Consider the following 5,945-nt stretch of genomic DNA (forward strand, 5'->3'; position numbering starts at 1 on the left):
TGTCATATATTTTTACTTTTTGTTAGTGTTTCATTTTGATGTGATATGTAATATTTTGATTTGAAATTTTACCCTTTTTGTTGTGTAGGCAATAACCAATGTTTAAACATCATATTATTTTTCAAAATTTTGTTGGTAGACTAAGAAATATGAGACGAGATCACTACACACACCTTGGCTGACCAACTCAAATCCTTTACATTCTAATGAATTGTGTATTCCTTTGAATATTAGTGTCGTAATTAACCATTTGTGTGACTTATTCCTTAAAATCCATAGCAAAAAGGTCCATTTATCTTAACTAAATTTCTCTCAACCCTCCAAAAACATTAATAGTGACATCATTTTCTCACTAAATTGACCACTCCTTTAATTAGATTTTTTTTTTTTTTTTTTTTTATATTTCTAAGAACTTTACTGAATTGACCACTCCTTAATTGGAAAATTTTAGTATTTCTAAGAACTTTCCCGTGCATCACACGGGTTAGTGACTAATTAAATTTATAGCTTAATCTACCATTCACATATTAAAGGAGAGAGTACATAATAATTTCCATGATTAAGCATTACAAACTACCTAGATCTCCCATTAATTGACCAAGTAGCTAGCATTTCATTATCAGTTGGAACTCATTTTAGATGATTATTTATTAGTCATCTTAAGGAAAAGGTCATCTTTGATTGGTGAAATGTCATTCTCAACTTACAAATCCAAACTTTTATTTGGTGGACTAAGACAAAATGAATAGTTATAAAAAGACAACATTTAGCTTAGTTCAATCCCTCAACATTTCTCACACTTTTCTTCATAATTATTTTAGTTCGGCTAGATAAAAATTCCACATAAAATGTCACATACTCCCTCACATTGAATAACAGTTCACTCGATATAAGACCACCAAAACACCTGGTTTAGAGAGGGTGTGAAAATTTCTATGAGCACAAACTTAGAGTAAAATTTTTCCCATTTGACTGTTGTACATATAATGGACCACAGAAAAAGTAATGGGCAAGTTGTTCACATCCTACATCGTGTTCATAATCATTAGTTGGAAAAATGCACTATATGCATCATGTGGTCGTAAATGTCCTAAATTTGTTGGGTTATTTAATTAAGAGGAGCTCTGATTGTGTTGATGAAATAAAGGGTTTCTTTCATTTATTCTTTCCTTCATTTTTTTTTGGAAAAAATAATGTTAACATAGCCTGTTCCCTTTTAAAAAAAAAAAAAAAATTATGGTTCAAATCTCCTATCCCCATCTATCATCTACTATCAATTAACAATAATAATAATAAATAAATAAATAACTAGGTAGTGCAAGCTCAATGGAAATAATAAACAAGACGGCAGAATATTGGGCCTCAAAGCCTAACAAAATCCAAGGTTTCTACCACATGACATCAGGCTCTAACAATCCAACAAATTTACACATTACTCCCGAATCCAGCCATTCAAGCAGAAAGCCTCCAATATGGTCCATTCTACTACTTTTGAAAGAAGCAACTTGAGCACCACAGCTCAAATCTTCTAGAAATGCACTAGAAGCACCTCAAGTAATATAAATTCCTAGGCAACTTAATTATAAATTCTTTCAGCACAAGTCAAAGGCCAATATCTGAGACCAAAGCACATAAATAAATAAAGACGCTCACAAAAGGTTAATGAGGTCAACATAATTCTTACATTGATAAAAAGAGAAATTCTATCAACTTATAATTAATTAATAATGTTGTTCGCTTTAAGTGCTTGAAACCTAATTCATATAATGAGTCCAAGAAACTTATTTTAGGAACCAACATGTAATCCATCACAACATGTGTTACTAACTCACGAGAAATTATTTACTCTTATATGAGAAGTTTTTACTCCTCAACATGAGGTGTGGGTCCTAATATGGGATCCTTGGTAGGGCCCACACTTTCCAAGAGAGGAGGGAGGACTCCTCCTGCTTGAGTGAAATATTTCTTCTAACTTATGGTGCCACTTATCTAGTTTTCATAGCAATTATATTATATAAACAACTTCATTGAAAAATACAGAGTAAACCATATTTAAAATGAGATTTACGTCATTTTGAAAGTAAAACTCTATAAAAATGGATTAGTATCATGTAATTAAATTCAATATTTCTCATAATTCATTGTTCAATAGTTGTTGGAATCAATAAAATGGGAAGTTTGAACAATTAATTTTTGCCTCTTATGGTCTTTGTTGAATGAAATTGTATGCTTCATGTAAATGCCAAACTTAGTGGGACTAACTATTAAGAGCCCTATAACTCGATGGTATTGTCTGATTCTTTAAAAGGGAGAACTTATATTTGAATCTCCCATATATTATATATATATATCTATATATATAAAAGGTAAAGGGTTATATATTGAATTTAATATATATATATATATATATTTTTTTTTTTTTCTTTTTTTTCCCCTTCATTTAATAACAATCATAACAACTTTTTATTTACAAAAAGAGAGTGAGAAAAGGGAAAAGACTTATAATGCTGAATTGAAAAGAAAATCTAATTTGAGGTTTTAGTATGTTTATATTATGCGCAAGACGTGGAGAAAGTGTTGTTTTCTTTCTTTTAGCATTCGCCAGACACATTGGCCTATTTGTATGCCTATGTATATGTGTGTCACCACCTCAATTATTTCTTTGTCTTCTAGTTAATCAGTGAGAACTTAGAACGACACCATTAACAAAGTAGACTGTAGGATAATAATTTAATTTAGATACAATTTTATTATCTAAGTTTTAGAAATTTAAATTCTATTCCAACTACAAGTCTATTATCAAAATTTGGAGAACTTATATATATTTAGCTACGGCTTTTTATGATTGCGACAAGTGGTTACTCTCACTATTAGTAAATTAATTATATATTTTTGTTAGGATAGATTTCCTCAATTAAGGGATAATATTTAACAACTGTTTAATTTAGGTAAAATTTTATAATTTAAATTTCAATAAATTTAAATTCTATTCAAATTAAAAGTCTATTATAAAAAATTTATAGACTTAAATCTCATACAAAAACCCAAGTTTTCTTTCTAAAAATAAACTCATGTTTTGACTAAGAGATAAAATTTAACAATAATCACATTTTTGTTTTTGTTTTTCCCCCCTCAAGTTGCATGATTTAACAATAATTTAAAATAAATTTAAATTCTATTCAAACTAAAAGTCTATTACAAAAATTTATAAACTCAAATTGCATAGAACCCAGGCTTTTGTTTTTGGTTTTTTCTTCCTCAAGTTATATCTTATTAAATTAATATTTTATGAGGATATTAAGCTACAAAACTCTTGACTAAGGGACAAGATTTAAAGACAATTTAATTTAGATAAAAATTTTATAATCTAAGTTTTAAAAATTTAAATTCTACTCCAACTACAAGTCTATTATCAAAATTTTTAGAATTTATATATATTCAGTCATGGTTTTTCGATACAATCCCTCTTAACTAATAAGTCATCCCTATAATTAAATCTCACATAATACACCCCACATTTTTTTTTTCTTTTCAAAATGCAACTTACTCTATCTTATGTTTTATTTTAAAAAACTTGTCTTCTCTGCTCTGAACCTTATCATACATGGCTTGAGAGTTGAGACCACCTAAGCACTAAGTGGGATGTATCACTACTTGAACCCACAACCTCATACTCACAAAGCAATGTGCCACAAGCTTGCAAGGGCTTCCTACCTTCAGACCACCTCCTCATTTGGTCATAATTTTTAAGAATCGAAATGGTGTCAACTGTCAAAGGTGTGGTCTCTATAAAAAGAAAGATAAGATAATTTAGTGTTTGCATTTCCTTCGTTTTAGGCCAGTTTTCAAAAAATAAAATTCTAGCTTAGATGAGTTTCCAACATTGAGAAACAATTGAAAAAAAAAAGTCAAATCTATAAGCCACATCAATTCAGATAAAAACATGTTCAGCACCAAAAAAAAAAAAAAAGGAAAAAAAAAAAAAAAAAAGAAAAAGAAAATTACGTGTAACGAATTGGCAATTTGCCTTGGCTGAAACTCAAATCTCCTCCTTTCGTGTATGTGCTGCATTCTAGACATAGATGAAGGACTTGGAACTGTTAGTTCAATTACGTGTAACGAAAGATTAATTTTTCTTTCTCTCTTTTACTAGATGAGTATAAACATGGTCCCTTACTTTTTGTGCTCCATGCTGTACTAAAATCAAAGCTTATCCTAAATTCATAATCCTTGAAATGGATTTATTTTATGATTCAAATTAAATGTTACAATTTGAAATGTTTATTCACTTTACTAACAGTGAAGTACACTTCTGTTTCTGCTGTAATTCGTTCTATTTATCTGTTGCTGGATGTTGTCAATTGCAAAAACAAATTTTAGCAAGTACAATTGTAAATTTTTTAAAATTGTGTACACTTTTGTAAATTGTAAATTTTATTTGGAAAATGCTAAAATCACAAACTATTTTACAAATTACTAATGTAGTTAGTGATTATTGATAAATAAAAAAGTAATGTTAGTAGTGGGCCTAGATATGAACCAATTAAAATTTGCCACATCAATAATTTATAAAAATATTGTAAAATATTTTATGATTGTAGCATTACTTATTCTATTTATCATAGACTGTGAGCTTCAATTCTATTTAGTGAATTCTTTCTTGGCTTAGGGAACACCCGTAATGGTTTTCTTTCAAATGTGATTTATCGGGTTTTCACTTTGTCATCATATGCTATGTCCTTCACATAATTATTATTGCTTTTCATATGGTGATAGGCTAGTTTATGGAAATCACCTAAGATTATCTTGAATACACAATTGATTAATTAGAACAAGTTATTTAATCCGTTGATTAATAATCATAGGACTCAAAACATAATCTTTTCAATTGGTTTCAAAGCATATAGGTACACTCTTGAAGGATGCATGATTGTGATCTTTGACCTATTGTCATTGATGAATTCATATGTCTTAATGATTTTAAAGTATTTGTCATAACGAAGCTTTTTTGGGTGTCATAGATATCAGAAAATTACTAAGAAAGCTCCAGATAAATTAAAAGAGGTCAAAGCTCAAACAGTATTCTCACGCTTTCTCAGCAATTGAAGTATATTTTTATAGAATACAAATTTTTCTGTTTTACTTTATGTTCCACTAATTATGGTATACCATATATATATATATATATTTTATTTTTCTTATAAAATAACCAAAATTTAAAATGGACAAAAATAATACACAACATAACATAATTAGTAAAAAAAAAAGTGAGATAGAAAATTTAAATTCCAAAAAGTAAAACAAATTATTTGTTTTCATTTCTACGTTTCTTGTATGAGGTTAAAACATACCCAAAAATGAACATGATCTTATTTTTAATTTTGTGGGAAATTTTGAGAGCTTAGTTATTAGAAAAAAAAAAAAAAACGGTTAGTCACTTAGTCATTCACCGATCACATTGGCACAATCCGAAAACCAGTTTCTTTTTTTGTACTTGTTACCGGAAAATACTTACCGGGGAATATGACCTTTTGGAAACAATGGGGATTCAAATGTAATTATTGAATTAACCTTTGAGGTACGGCCCAGCGATCAATCAATTAAATAAACGGTAAAACATTTAATTTAATTAATTAATTAATTTTATTTATTTATTTATTTTTTTGAGAATAAAGAGAGATAGGAACAAGCCTATACCCACTTTTGGCAAATAGTTGCAAGTTGCTTGTATTGTCATTACTTACGACCATGATTGCGTTGGCAAATTCCATGTATTATCGTGGCATACCATGATTTGTGGGAAATAATGTAGAACACAAAAGGTGGGCATATGATTTGTATTCATTGTGATGCTATTAATTACATGGTTTAGTCAAATTTTATCCTAATACAGGTTAATGGGCACAAGACCATCAACACTTAAATAACAATTCTACAAGCCAGAG

The sequence above is a fragment of the Quercus suber genome, unplaced genomic scaffold, assembly GCF_002906115.3.
Source record: "Quercus suber isolate HL8 unplaced genomic scaffold, Cork oak 2.0 scaffold_440, whole genome shotgun sequence".
Lineage (NCBI taxonomy): Eukaryota > Viridiplantae > Streptophyta > Magnoliopsida > Fagales > Fagaceae > Quercus > Quercus suber.